Here is a 14,229-nt window from a genome sequence, read left to right as displayed (position 1 = left end):
TCAGAAACACACACACACAAACACGCACACAGAAACTCCTGGGGATGCAGATGAGAAGGGAAACAGGAAGACAGGAAATTAAAGTCAGCCTCCCAATCAGACCAAAGAACACATTGTGATCAACCAATATCAACATAAAAGTACAAAGCGCCTCACGTTTCAGAAACACGAGACAAATGTCTGGGGAATGAGCCCACCCCCCCTCCCTCCCTCCCTCCCTCCCTCCCTCCCTCCCTCCCTCCGTCTGTCTCTCAATTCAATTCAATTCAAGGGGCTTTATCGGCATGGGAAACGTGTTAACATTGCCAAAGTGAGTGAGGCAAGTGAGGTAGATATTATACAAAAGTGAAATAGACAATAAAATGAACAGTAAATGTTACACATACAGAAATGTCAAAACATTACAAATGTCATATTGTACATATATATACATTGGGGCAAAAAGTATTTAGTCAGTCACCAATTGTGCAAGTTCTCCCACTTAAAAATGAGAGACGCCTGTATTTTTCATCATAGGTACACTTCAAATATGACAGACAAAATGAGAGAAAAAAATCCAGAAAATCACATTGTAGGATTTTAATTAATTTATTTGCAAATTATGGTGTAAAATAAGTATTTGGTCAATAACAAAAGTTTATCTCAATACTTTGTTAAATACCCTTTGTTGGCAATGACAGAGGTCAAACGTTTTCTGTAAGTCTTCACAAGGTTTTCACACACTGTTGCTGGTATTTTGGCCCATTCCTCCATGCAGATCTCCTCTAGAGCAGTGATGTTTTGGGGCTGTTGCTGGGCAACACGGACTTTCAACTCCCTCCAGAGATTTTCTATGGTGTTGAGATCTGGAGACTGGCTAGGCCACTCCAGGACCTTGAAATGCTTCTTACGAAGCCACTCCTTCGTTGCCCGGTGGTGTGTTTGGGATCATTGTCATGCTGAAAGACCCAGCCACGTTTCATCTTCAATGCCCTTGCTGATGGAAGAAGGTTTTCACTCAAAATCTCACGATACATGGCCCCATTCATTCTTTCCTGTACACAGATCAGTCGTCCTGGTCCCTTTGCAGAAAAACAGCCCCAAAGCATGATGTTTCCACCCCCATGCTTCACAGTAGGTATGGTGTTCTTTGGATGCAACTCAGCATTCTTTGTCCTCCAAACGCGACGAGTTGAGTTTTCACCAAAAAGTTATATTTTGGTTTCATCTGACCATATGACATTCTCCCAATCTTCTTCTGGATTATCCAAATGCTCTCTAGCAAACTTCAGATGGGCCTGGACATGTATTGGCTTAAGCAGGAGGACACGTCTGGCACTGCAGGATTTGAGTCCCTGGTGACGTAGTGTGTTACTGATGGTAGGCTTTGTTACTTGGGTCCCAGCTCTCTGCAGGTAATTCACTAGGTCCCCCCGTGTGGTTCTGGGATTTTTGCTCACCGTTCTTGTGATCATTTTGACCCCACGGGGTGAAATCTTGCGTGGAGCCCCAGATCGAGGGAGATTATCAGTGGTCTTGTATGTCTTCCATTTCCTAATAATTGCTCCCACAGTTGATTTCTTCAAACCAAGCTGCTTACCTATTGCAGATTCAGTCTTCCCAGCCTGGTGCAGGTCTACAATTTTGTTTCTGGTGTCCTTTGACAGCTCTTTGGTCTTGGCCATAGTGGAGTTCGGAGTGTGACTGTTTGAGGTTGTAGACAGGTGTCTTTTATACCGCTAACAAGTTCAAACAGGTGCCATTAATACAGGTAACGAAGAGAAGAGGTTACAGGTCTGTGAGAGCCAGAAATCTTGCTTGTTTGTAGGTGACCAAATACTTATTTTCCACCACAATTTGCAAATAAATTCATAAAAAAATCCTACAATGTGATTTTCTGGATTTTCTTTCATTTTGTCTGTCATAGTTGAGGTGTACCTATGATGAAAATTACAGGCCTCTCTCATCTTTTTAAGTGGGAGAACTTGCAGAATTGGTGGCTGACTAAATACTTTTTGCCCCACTGTATACAGTGTTGTAACAATGTACAAATGGTTAAAGAACACAAGGGAAAATAAATACGCATAAATATGGGTTGTATTTACAATGGTGTTTGTTCTTCACTGGTTGCCCTTTTCTTGTGTCAACAGGTCACAAATCTTGCTGCTGTGATGGCACACTGTGGAATTTCCCCAGTAGATATGGGAGTTTATCAAAATTTGATTTGTTTTCGAATTCTTTGTGGATCTGTGTAATCTGAGAGAAATATGTATCTCTTATATGGTCATACGTTGGACAGGAGGTTAGAAAGTGCAGCTCAGTTTCCACCTCATTTTGTGGGCAGTGTGCACATAGCCTGTCTTCTCTTGAGAGCCAGGCCTGTCTATGACGGCCTTTCTCAATAGCAAGGCTATGCTCACTACGTCTGTACATAGTCAAAGCTTTCCTTAAGTTTGGGTCAGTCACAGTGGACAGGTAGCCAAATAGCATTCTAGTTTGCTCTGTTTTTTTTGTTCATTCTTTCCAATGTGTCAAGTAATTCTCTTTTTGTTTTCTCATGATTTGGTTGGGTCTAATTGTGCTGCTGTCCTGGGGCTCTGTGGGGTGTGTTTGTGTTTGTGAACAGAGCCCCAGGACCAGCTTGCTTAGGGGACTCTTCTCCAGGTTCATCTCTCTGTAGGTGATGGCTTTGTTATGGAAGGTTTGGGAATCGCTTCCTTTTAGGTGGTTGTAGAATTTAACAGCTCTTTTCTGGATTTTGATAATTAGTGGGTATCGGCCTAATTCTGCTCTGCATGCATTATTTGGTGTTTTACGTGGTACACAGAGGATATTTTTGCAGAATTCTGTATGCAGAGTCACAATTTGGTGTTTGTCCCAATTTGTGAAGTCTTGGTTAGTGAGCGGACCCCAGACCTCACAACCGTAAAGGGCAATGGGCCCTATGACTGACAAGTATTTTTAGCCAGATCCTAATTGGTATGTTGAAATTTATGTTCCTTTTGATGGCATAGAATGCCCTTCTTGCCTTGTCTCTCAGATCGTTCACAGCCTTGTGTGAAGTTACCTGTGGCGCTGATGTTTAGGCCAAGGTATGTATAGTTTTTTGTGTGCTCTAGGGCAACAGTGTCTAGATAGAATTTGTATTTGTAGTCCTGGCGACTGGACCTTTTTTGGAACACCATTATTTTGGTCTTACTGAGATTTACTGTCAGGGCCCAGGTCTGACAGAATCTGTGCAGAAGGTCTAGGTGCTGCTGTAGGTCCTCCTTGGTTGGTGACAGAAGCACCAGATCATCAGCAAACAGTAGACATTTGACTTCAGATTCTAGCAGGGTGAGGCCGGGTGCTGCAGACTTTTCTAGTGCCCGCACCAATTCGTTGATATATATGTTGAAGAGGGTGGGGTTAAAGCTGCATCCCTGTCTCACCCCACGACCCCGTGTGAAGAAATTTGTGTTTTTTGCCAATTTGAACCGCACACTTGTTGTTTGTGTACATGGATTTTATAATGTCGTATGTTTTACCCCCAACACCACTTTCCATCAATTTGTATAGCAGATCCTCATGCCAAATTGAGTCGAAGGCTTTTTTTTGAAATCAACAAAGCATGAGAAGACTTTGCCTTTGTTTTCGTTTGTTTGGTTGTCAATTAGGGTGTGCAGGGTGAATACATGGTCTGTTGTACGGTAATTTGGTAAAAGCCAATTTGACATTTGCTCAGTACATTGTTTTCGTTGAGGAAATGTACGAGTCTGCTGTTAATGATAATGCAGAGGATTTTCCCAAGGTTACTATTGACGCATATTCCACGGTAGTTATTGGGGTCAAATTTGTCTCCACTTTTGTGGTTTGGGGTGATCAGTCCTTGGTTCCAAATACTGAGGAAGATGCCAGAGCTAAGGATGATGTTAAAGAGTTTTAGTATAGCCAATTGGAATGTGTTGTCTGTATATTTGATCCTTTCATTAAGGATACCATCAACACCACAGGCCTTTTTGGGTTGGAGGGTTTTTATTTTGTCCTGTAACTTGTTCAAGGTAATTGGAGAATCCAGTGGGTTCTGGTAGTCTTTAATAGTTGATTCTAAATTTGTAATTGATCATGTATATGTTTTTGCTCTTTATTCTTTGCTATAGAGCCAAAAAGATTGGGGAAGTCTCTGTCTCTGTCTCGGTCTGTCTGTCTGTCTGACTGGGCAGAAAGTGTTAGCGATGGCTTTCTTAATTCAGAGTGGGGCTCCAGAAACATGGACATACACAGACCACTCTGCTCAACACGTAAGTGGGCCACAATCATCTGTGAACACAAGTGGTCTAGATGAGCACTTATACAGCCAAGGTTCCACAAGGAACTTGTTATTGGGTACAGATAAAGGATCTTAATTTGACCAGTTTCACAGTAGGAAAACAATCCTACAACAACAGGAAATGTGAATTATTGAATGGATTATAATTAATGGACATTTATGTAGGGGTTGATAAAGTTTTTGTTAGGACAAATCAAGTCTGACATTTTTCAGTGGAAATTACAAACTTTATAAGCCTTTTTCACCTCGAATACAGTAGAAGTTTGCATTTCCTTCTGTGCTGGACATTTCCTGCAAAAACAGGGTGGTTAAATTAAGATCCTACAGCTGTAGGGAGCTATAGTCAAATCCAGTGGCGATTTTTGTAAATCTTGTTGGGACAAACAAAAAATGTTGGGGAATGCATGCCAGCAAATCCACTACACAACACAACACAAAACTAAACAATATCAACATCAATAATGACATAATTCAACAAGAAGCCATTTGACAGGAAGAACATGATATTTACCTCTTAATGGAAAAAGAAGCCTTATCATATAAGATAAAAAAGAGCCTATAGACTGACTACAAGGGTTATGTACTAGCGTTCAGATATCCCACTGCTATATTGATATACAGAGACCAGATTCACTGCCTGTCATTTGAGAAAAGGATTAACGCTGAAAGCCAAATCATTTGATTTATTGAAAATTACAATTCAAAGCAGAACACATACAATTTGAGTTATGTACATTGCACCTAGTTAATTATCTAGGAGCTGTATGAATGAATTATCTTTCTCATCAAAGGTTAGAGAGCTACCATGAAGCAGAAGCTGTGCAGAGACAGCATAGCAAAGCAGCATAGTCTGGTTAAATTGTGGCCTAAGAGGGATAAAAGCAATAATGGCAAGAATGTTCCTCTATAATTATAATTTTCACTGAGGGTGCAGAGTTTAACCTTGTGTGAATTGAAGAATTGTGTGTTTACTCATGATCATAAAAAAAACGTTTATATTTTTACTGATGTTTATTTTGTCTTTTTACATATTTTGTCCTTTGGCAGATGCTCTTATCCAGAGCAATTAGGGTTAAGTGCCTTGCTAAACTGCACATTGACAAATGTTTCACCTAGTTGGCTCAGGGATTCAAACCAGCAACCTTTCTTTTACTGGCCCAACACTTAACCACTAGGCTACTGTACCTGTTGTCCTGTGTTGTAGAAATTCATCCTGAGAGAGTCTTTGTCATTTCTTCAAACTATCATCTTTATTTAACATTGATTCATTATTGCAATAATGAGACTAGTGAACCCAACAGTCTTGTCTTTTGGGCCCAGTAGCCTAACCTTTACAGACAATGCAGTTTCTATATATAATAGTTGGCACTAAAGATGCGTATCTGCCTCTGGTGTTGTTTCTCAGATGCAATAATGAATAGACACAATGAGGGTTTTGTTCTATACAATAGAATAGAATAAAACTTTATTGTCCATCCAGGATGGACATTTTTCTTTGGCATCACCTTCATTAAAAGAATCAAATACACACATTAATTCTCACACATTTAAACCAGTCAGTCCATCATGTTGCATGCACTAACAACATAGAGGACATTAATACATTCACTCGCAAACGACCACTGTCCCAACTGCACTAGACAGATAAGTACATATACCGATACAATTTACTTTGCATTTAGTTGTCCAACAGCACAAAGAACGAATTAATGTTTGAACCCGTTGTTCTGTTATTCTGAAGCACCGTTCAGAGGGAAGTCTCTCGACTGAGGGTGTAGAGGGTGGGAGGGGTCACCAACGACAGCCAGTGTCTTCTTTTTTGGTTGCCTTGTGGAACAGAATGTTCAAATATGCCTGTGGTCGACCAATTACTTTGCTGGCTGTGTTTACTATTCTGGTCAGTTTGCAATTGCTCCTCTACGCTCAGATTTCCATACCAGACTGTCATATTGAACACGAGGATGCTCTCCACCAAGCTGCTGTACACCCTCTCCAGAACATCCTGGCTGACCCCAAACCCCTTTAAGTTCCTGATTCAGAACAGGCGTTGGCTTGCTTTTACATTTTTTCAATTCCTATTCCTCCAGGCTCTCTTTATCTCAGTTACGCCCACCACATCTTATCTATGGAATGGTAGCTGTAGGTTGTTAGGCTCCTTTCCATTCACACAGACATTTCATAGAACAGAAATGTCTTACTATTGGTTAAGTATATAATCGTTAACTATTAATATCAAACAAATCAGGTAAATATGTCATTTTTCTATCATGCCTGTCATATGCAGGTATTGTGACTCAAATATAGATGCATTTCTATTTGTGGACATATAACAGTGACTCCACTCCGAGTAGAGAAGATGATTAACTCATCTTATTAAACTTGCACTGACTGACCCCTGATAAACTCCGACCCTCAGCACATATTGTTGATGAGGTGCTATCTACATATATTTAGAACACATGTTTAGAACATTTCTTATTTGAGTGGTCATGCCATCATCGGGCACTTTCCAACGTTAATTCACATCTATATCATTACTGGGGTTGTCTTGCTTATGGATTTCAAACTTAAGGGAGTTGTGCTGAATGTTACACATTAACCAATATGCTCAACTTCATGTGTTGACTTTACAACCAAAGAGATAATGACAGAGTAGGCATAATAAACTCTCTCAAACTCTCTCTGACCCTGGCCCACAAAGAGACACTTTGGGGACAGAGGAAGAGTTCAGAGGGAACACAGTGAACTGTGAAATCTGAAGAAGCACCAGACAGACCAAAGTCAAACTAACTTAGTGTAGGCTGAGAAATGTCAAAATACACTTTTTTGAGTTAGTAACAAACAGGGTTAGAGAGAAAACCATAGTGGCTGTAGTGAACCAGAGGCTGTTGGAGAGGACAAGTCCAGGTCAGGCTGGATCAGATTGTGTGTTAGCTAGGGTGTAGTTTGACAGAGTAAGAGATGTTGTCTGGAGGTAGTGTATGGGGGACTCTGCTGATACTGTCCTGTGCTCTCAAGCTCTCCTTGACACAGGATGAACACATGAACAACGCACTGAGGCTTATGTCAGAGACACCACTGATTGATGGGTAAGTGACTAACACATTTTTCTCTCCTCACAAGACCCTAGAATGGGTGATTTTGAATGTTTAAACCAAAATGAATCGTTTATGATACATGACATCGACATATTTGATTCACACTGTAATGTTAATGACACAGAAGACGTGCCAATGTAAGGTGTGTATTGTATGTGTAAAGACTGACGCTGGAGATGAGAAGCAGGTACGGGAGTTGAACATTTAATGAGGAACAGACAGGTAACAGGACTGGAACGGCGTCAGCACACGGGTAAACAAGGACGTATGACAATCAATGCAGAAGCGGGGAACAGAACAGGGGAACCAGACAGATATAGGGGAGGTAATGACAGAGGGGATTGAGTCCAGGTGATCGCTGATGTGTGTGACGGGGGAGGCAGGTATGCGTAATGATGGAGTGCGTCGTGCTCTGGAGCGAGCGGGAGCAGGCGTGACAGTATATGCTTCGCTAAGATTTTGGAGGCTGTTTTTTAACGTTTCAAGATGGTTCTGTCCTAATGTACAGTTAAATCATGGCTGTGTGTTAGCAGCACTGATTGCCCTGTATGAATAGTATCATGCGTTGATCTCTCTGACTCCACAGCCATAATGATCTGCCCTGGCAGTTGAGGATGAAGTTTAACAACCAGCTGAACAAAGTGGATCTGTACACCCTCAACAACACACACCAACATCCCCAAGATCAGGGAGGGACGACTGGCAGCACAGGTACACACACGCATGCACCCACACAAACTGACAAGGACGTACAAAAAGGTGTATGTGAGGGTGGTTGATAATAATACATGTATTAAATCAGGGACCCTAGCTTCAGCCGCGGGTCAATTTTTCTTCTTGAGTGGATGGTCGGGGGGCCAGAACAAAATTACAAATCATTTGTAGACTGCAAATTGACCACAAGAAGGCCGCCAGTTGGAGAACTCTGTATTACGTAATAAACTGATAAAACATTCTGTCCACTTGCAGTTCTGGGCAGCATATGTACCATGTGACACTCAGTACAAAGATGCAGCCAGACAAACTCTGGAGCAGATTGACGTCATCCACAGAATGTGCATGAAATACCCAGAAGCCTTCATGTTTGCTTCCAGCAGCAAAGGTGAGAGTCATCTACAAAAAAAGTGTAATCAAAAGTTATACAGTAAGGGCTTTACTCAATATGTAAAGTGAAAGTGTCATAGATTCCACAATGTACATCTAAAGGTCATTTCCAATTGAGCCAACATATGCAGCATTTAGCGTGAATGCAGTCTCCGCCAACACGGGAACATTGCCTTTAAATTTCAATCACACTGTAGAGCTGAACATCCGTGATACGGATTGAATGGAGCCATACATTTGGTTACGAGAATGAAACCCCTTTGGAACACTCAACTGTGAAATACCATAGATAACAGTTGCATTCACCCACCTGTATCATCAAGTATTTATTTTACCACAGATATCGTGGATGCCTTTAGTCAGAACAGGACAGCCAGTCTGATCGGGGTGGAAGGAGGACACTCTTTGGACAGCAGCCTGGGAACTCTGCGTACCATGTACCACCTGGGGTGCGCTACCTCACCCTCACCCACAGCTGCAACACACCATGGTGAGTAGGCTCTGCTACCCTGCTGACGACAGGGCCACCCTGGTCTGGGGACTAGGTGCCATAGATTATACTTAGTAAGTGACATGGTGCTCAACATTGTTTTTGTCGTACTTCATAGTTGAGATTCCTAAGCATATCAACCCTTTACACACCATATGATGCTCTCTCAAAGAGCACATACAGCTAAGATAGAAATGACACGAATGTAAATGAATGAGACACAACAGGTAACAGCTGAAACTGCTTATTAATAGACAACAAATAAAATACTATTTCACTAAATTCTGTGGTGGGGAAAATACGGGATTCCTGTCGCCACCTGTTTCAGAGGTGTCATATTCTGGGGGGGAGGGGGGGGGGCGTCTAAACAGATGGGCCTGCTAATCAAACCATGGCCATGGACAGACTGCAGAGCCTAGTGAATCCCTCAGCCCCTCACTGATTCATACAATGTTAGCAGGATATAGGAGAGTGGAAGGGAAAGATCACTTCCAGAAGCTGGCCTGGTGTTTTACTGTGGTTGTGTGTGTGTTTTCCCCCTCAGGGCAGATAATTGGCTCGTGGATTCGGGAGCCGAGCCATCGCAGCACAATGGACTGTCTGAGTTTGGCAAGGTTGGTCTATCACACTGAGCCACACACTGAGCCACACACACACACACACACACACACACACACTGAGCCACACACACACACACACACACACTGGAATTACCCCACTCATAACAAAGGTCAAATCTATGATACTATTTGGTGCGGCTTTTAATACTTCTGCTTCTGTCAAAAACATAGGCAATATTCCAAGTAAATATTTTTGTCAAATGAGCAGTTCCTCAAAAACTATTGGGTTACCGACAAATACTCATTTTCCTCTAGTTTGCCTTTAGATGTTCATTTATGTTATAGCAGTATGATATCACTTGTATAAAACACACTGGATGAAAACAAGTTCATTCTCTTGATCCTAGCTGCAAACCATATCATTAGGTTTGATAGGCTGAATGAATCACATAGAATTGTCTCTATAACACCAGTAGGGTGACACAGTAAGAGGGTCATTTCCCCCAGTCCTGGCAGAAACATTCATTTTTTTTCTCCACCCGACAGCAACTGATATTTGAGATGAACCGCATTGGGATGTTGATTGACTTGGCCCACGTGTCAGAGAACGTGATGAACCAGGTTCTAGACCTGTCCAAAGCCCCAGTCATCTTCAGTCACTCCTCTGCCTACGCTGTGTGCCCACACAAGAGGAACGTGCCTGACGACGTCCTGAAGAAGGTGGTGAGTGAAGGGGGAGAGGGGCAAGGGGATAGTGGATTACAGAATATATATGAGGGACTTGGTCATTCCTTCTCCTTCGACCTCATCCCTTCCCCGAGGAGGGTGGTGAGTCAGGGGACAAGGGTGAGAGATGAGGGGATAGAGTATTGGGAGTCGGGTAGTGAGAGGAGAAGGACTAGGAGAGCAGGTAGAGTGATGGGATTGGAGGGTGAGGTGTATAAAGGAATTGGACCTGAGATTGAGTGGTGAGTGGACTTGATCGGATGAGGGGTATGTGACGGGGGATAAGGGGAAGAACATGGATTGAGGAAACAGACAGGGAACTGAAAAGGGGTTTAAGAGTGAAAAGGAGGTGTCTGGGAATATAGGCAGAGGGGAGGATGAGAAAGGGCTTAGAGGAAGGTTGAGGCAAAGACGAGTAAGCAATAAGACTGAACAAAAAAACGTGGTAATGTCTACAGTGATATTAAAACTACAAAGATATCAAAAGGAAGTTAGAAAAGCCATCAGATCTTTCCAATATCTTGGAAAACAGACACAAACTAAAAAGTTTTATTACACTATTAAACCCAGCTCACGTCAGAAGCATTTATTGTGAAATACCTCATGCTGACAATAGCTTACAAACAAGTACGGGAAACGTTTGAGCTATTCAGTGGTAAGGGCCCATAAAACTACAGATGAAGGAACATTGTATTTCTATATAGCACCATAAAATGTTAACAACAGAACATAAAAGCCCAACTGACTACACCAACATGGTAGCCCAGTTCTTCATTGTAATGGTTAGTGACTTGAGTTTATAGTTCTGACTTATTATACAGTTTATATGTCTGTGTCCTTTTTTCTCACCAGCAAGACAAAAGAGGAATTGTCATGGTGAACTTTTACAACGACTATGTCACATGCAGCAATACAGCCAACCTATCACAGGTGGCAGGTGAGTAGCTGAGTCAGGGTCATCATATTTATCATTACTTTTTACTCTCCACCAATCACTCACTCACTCACCCAACCTTGTCTCTCAAATTTTTATTATACAGTTTCTTCAGAAAGTATTCATACCCCTTGACCTATTCCTCATTTTGTGTTAGTCTGAATTCAAAAAATTATAATTCTCACCCATCTACACACCATACCTCATAACGACGAAGTGAAAACATGTTTTTATACATTTTTGCAAATGTATAAAAAAATACACTGAAATATCACATTTACATAAATATTCAGACACTTCACTCAGTACTTTGTTGAAGCACCTTTGGCAGCGATTACAGCCTTGAGTCTTGACGCTACAAGCTTGGGACAGCTTGGGGAGTTTCTCACATTCTTCTCTGCAGATCCTCTCAAGCTCTGTGCGTCACTGCACAGCTATTTTTAGGTCTCTCCAGAGATGTTCGATCGGGTTCAAGTCTGGGCTCTGGCTGAGCCATTCAAGGACATTGAGACTTGTGGTGAGACTCCTGCGTTGTCTTGCCTGTGTGCTTAGGGTTGTTGTCCTGTTGGAAGGTGAACCTTCGCCCCTGTCTGAGGTCCTGAGCGCTCTGGAGCAGATTTTCATCAAGGATCTCTCTGTACTTTGCTCCGTTCATCTTTGACTCGATCTTGACTAGTCTCCCAGTCCCTGCCGCTGAAAAACATCTCCACAGCATGATGCTGCTACCCCCATGCTTCACCGTAGGGATGGTACCAGGTTTCCTCCAGATGTGACACTTGGAATTCATGCCAAAGAGTTCAATCTTGGTTTCATCTGACCAGAGAATCTTGTTTTTCATGGTCTGAATCTTTAGGTGCCTTTTGGCAAATTCCAAGTGGGCTTTCGTGTGGCCACTCTACCATAAAGACCTGATTGGTGGAGTGCTGCAGAGATGGTTCTTTTTCTGGTATGGTTCTCCCATCTTCACAGAGGAACTCTGGAGCTCTGTCAGAGTGACCATCAGGTTCTTGGCCACCTCCCTGACCAAGGCCCTTCTCCCCCAATTGTTCAGTTTGGCCAGCTCTAGAAAGAGTCTTTGTGGTTCCAAACTTCTTTCAGTTAAGAATGTTGGAGGCCACTCTATTCTTGGGGACCTTCATAGCTGCATAAATGTTTTGGTACCCTTCGCCAGATCTGTGCCTCAACACAATCCTGTCTCGGAGCACTACGGACAATTCCTTTGACCTTATGGCTTGGTTTTTACTCTGACATGCACTGTCAAATAGACAGGTGTGTGCCCTTCCAAATGATGTCCAATCAATTGAATTTACTACAGGTGGACTCCAATCCAGTTGTAGAAACATCTCAAGGATGATCAATGGAAACAGGATGCACATGAGCTCAATTTTGAGTCTGACAGCAAAGAGTCTGAATCAGTTTTAGAATAAGGCTGTAACGTAAAAAGAAATTGGAAAAAGGGAAGGGGTCTGAATACTTTCCGACTGCCCTGCATATTCACCTTTCTTTTCATGTTCAATCTAGATCACTTTGACCACATAAAGAATGTGGCTGGACACAGTATCATTGGTTTTGGTGGGGATTATGATGGAGTGGGCAGGTGAGTCGAGTGAATTGACCTAGGAGTTATTCACCTAGTTACAATAAAACACCAATGAACTTGATTGAGCAAAGTGTATTATCTTAAAGGTGCTAATTGTAATATACCAGTAAAAAAGTGTAAAGTCATGTCTGAGTAGATATAGTAGTATTAATGAAAAAATATATCAAAAGTCATGTCTGAGTAGTAGTAGTAAAATATTTTATAAACTCATTCTGCTGGGGGAGGAGTTCAGAAGAATTGCATAATATTGGCTTCAGTTTGACACACACACCCCTCTCTACCTGTGCTGTCTGTCAGGGTACCGGGGGCTGGAGGACGTGTCTAAGTACCCTGCTCTGGTGGCAGAGCTGCTGAGGAGAGGATGGACAGATGCTGAGGTGAAAGCTGCTCTGGGAGACAACCTGCTCAGAGTGTTCAGAGAGGTGGAGCGTGTGAGTACGACAGTAAAAGTTACACACTGACCTCTACAGCTCAGCACCACTCACAACACCACTGTTTCCACAAGATTGACATCAACACACAAGCCTCCATAGATCTATTTAAAAAAAGGGCTGATGCAATACAGAATACACTGCATACACAGAGATTACAGGCATATTTCATGCACTATTTGGTCCAGTGCTTTGTTACCCTCCCTGACTCTGAACTCCTATCTTCCAGGTACGAGACAGCCTGAAGGGTACGGCCCCAGATGATCTGCCCATCCCTTATGAAGAAGTGAAAAACGACTGCAGGACCAGCTACGGCTACCCTGTCCCCAACCCAGACAGTGCTGGAACGATTCTCTCCCTCAGCCCTCTGGCCCTGGTACTAACACTGACTCTGAGTAGCCTGCTCTCCTGGTCTCTATAAGCCCCCTCTACATAGACCATGCTGGGTGTGATGTTATGTCTATGGCAGTAGGCTGCCCAAGGCATAGCTGGACCTTACCAATTGAGTTCTGTGGTCACTTCATCTTTCACAAGTTCTATTGGTGATGTCGTCCATGAACTGTGTTTGAAGGATTTGTACAATGAAATGTTAACATTAGTAAACCAGTAAATTCTTCTGAAACGGTGTTATACACATCACTGTTGCCCTTATACCAAGTAAATCCATGACCAGGCAACTTTACATTTTAGAGTTGAAATTGAACGGTTAAATGTGGCCCTCAATAAACAAATAATCAGGAAAATTGTGGAAGCACAAGTATTTTCGGGGGATATTAATAAACATCTAATAACTCGACCATGCTGTCGTACACCTTACATTTACATTACATTTAAGTCATTTGGCAGACGCTCTTATCCAGAGCGACTTACAAATTGGTGAATTCACCTTATGACATCCAGTGGAACAGCCACTTTACAATAGTGCATCTAAATCATTTAAGGGGGGGGGGAGAAGGATTACTTACACCTTCCACTGCATCACTGCCTTTTTTCACTTC

At 42.3% G+C, this 14,229-nt stretch overlaps 1 pseudogene; it reads left to right on the top strand.

Moving 5' to 3' along the window:
* The first annotated feature begins 6,948 nt into the window (after positions 1 to 6,948).
* Positions 6,949 to 14,046, top strand: LOC135533649 (dipeptidase 1-like; annotated as a pseudogene).
* Positions 14,047 to 14,229: the final 183 nt, after the last annotated feature.

This window comes from Oncorhynchus masou, unplaced genomic scaffold, assembly GCF_036934945.1.
Source record: "Oncorhynchus masou masou isolate Uvic2021 unplaced genomic scaffold, UVic_Omas_1.1 unplaced_scaffold_2555, whole genome shotgun sequence".
Classification (NCBI taxonomy): Eukaryota; Metazoa; Chordata; class Actinopteri; order Salmoniformes; family Salmonidae; genus Oncorhynchus; species Oncorhynchus masou.
The sequence above is the reverse complement of the archived record's forward strand: the minus strand, read 5'-3'. Positions and strand labels throughout refer to the sequence as shown.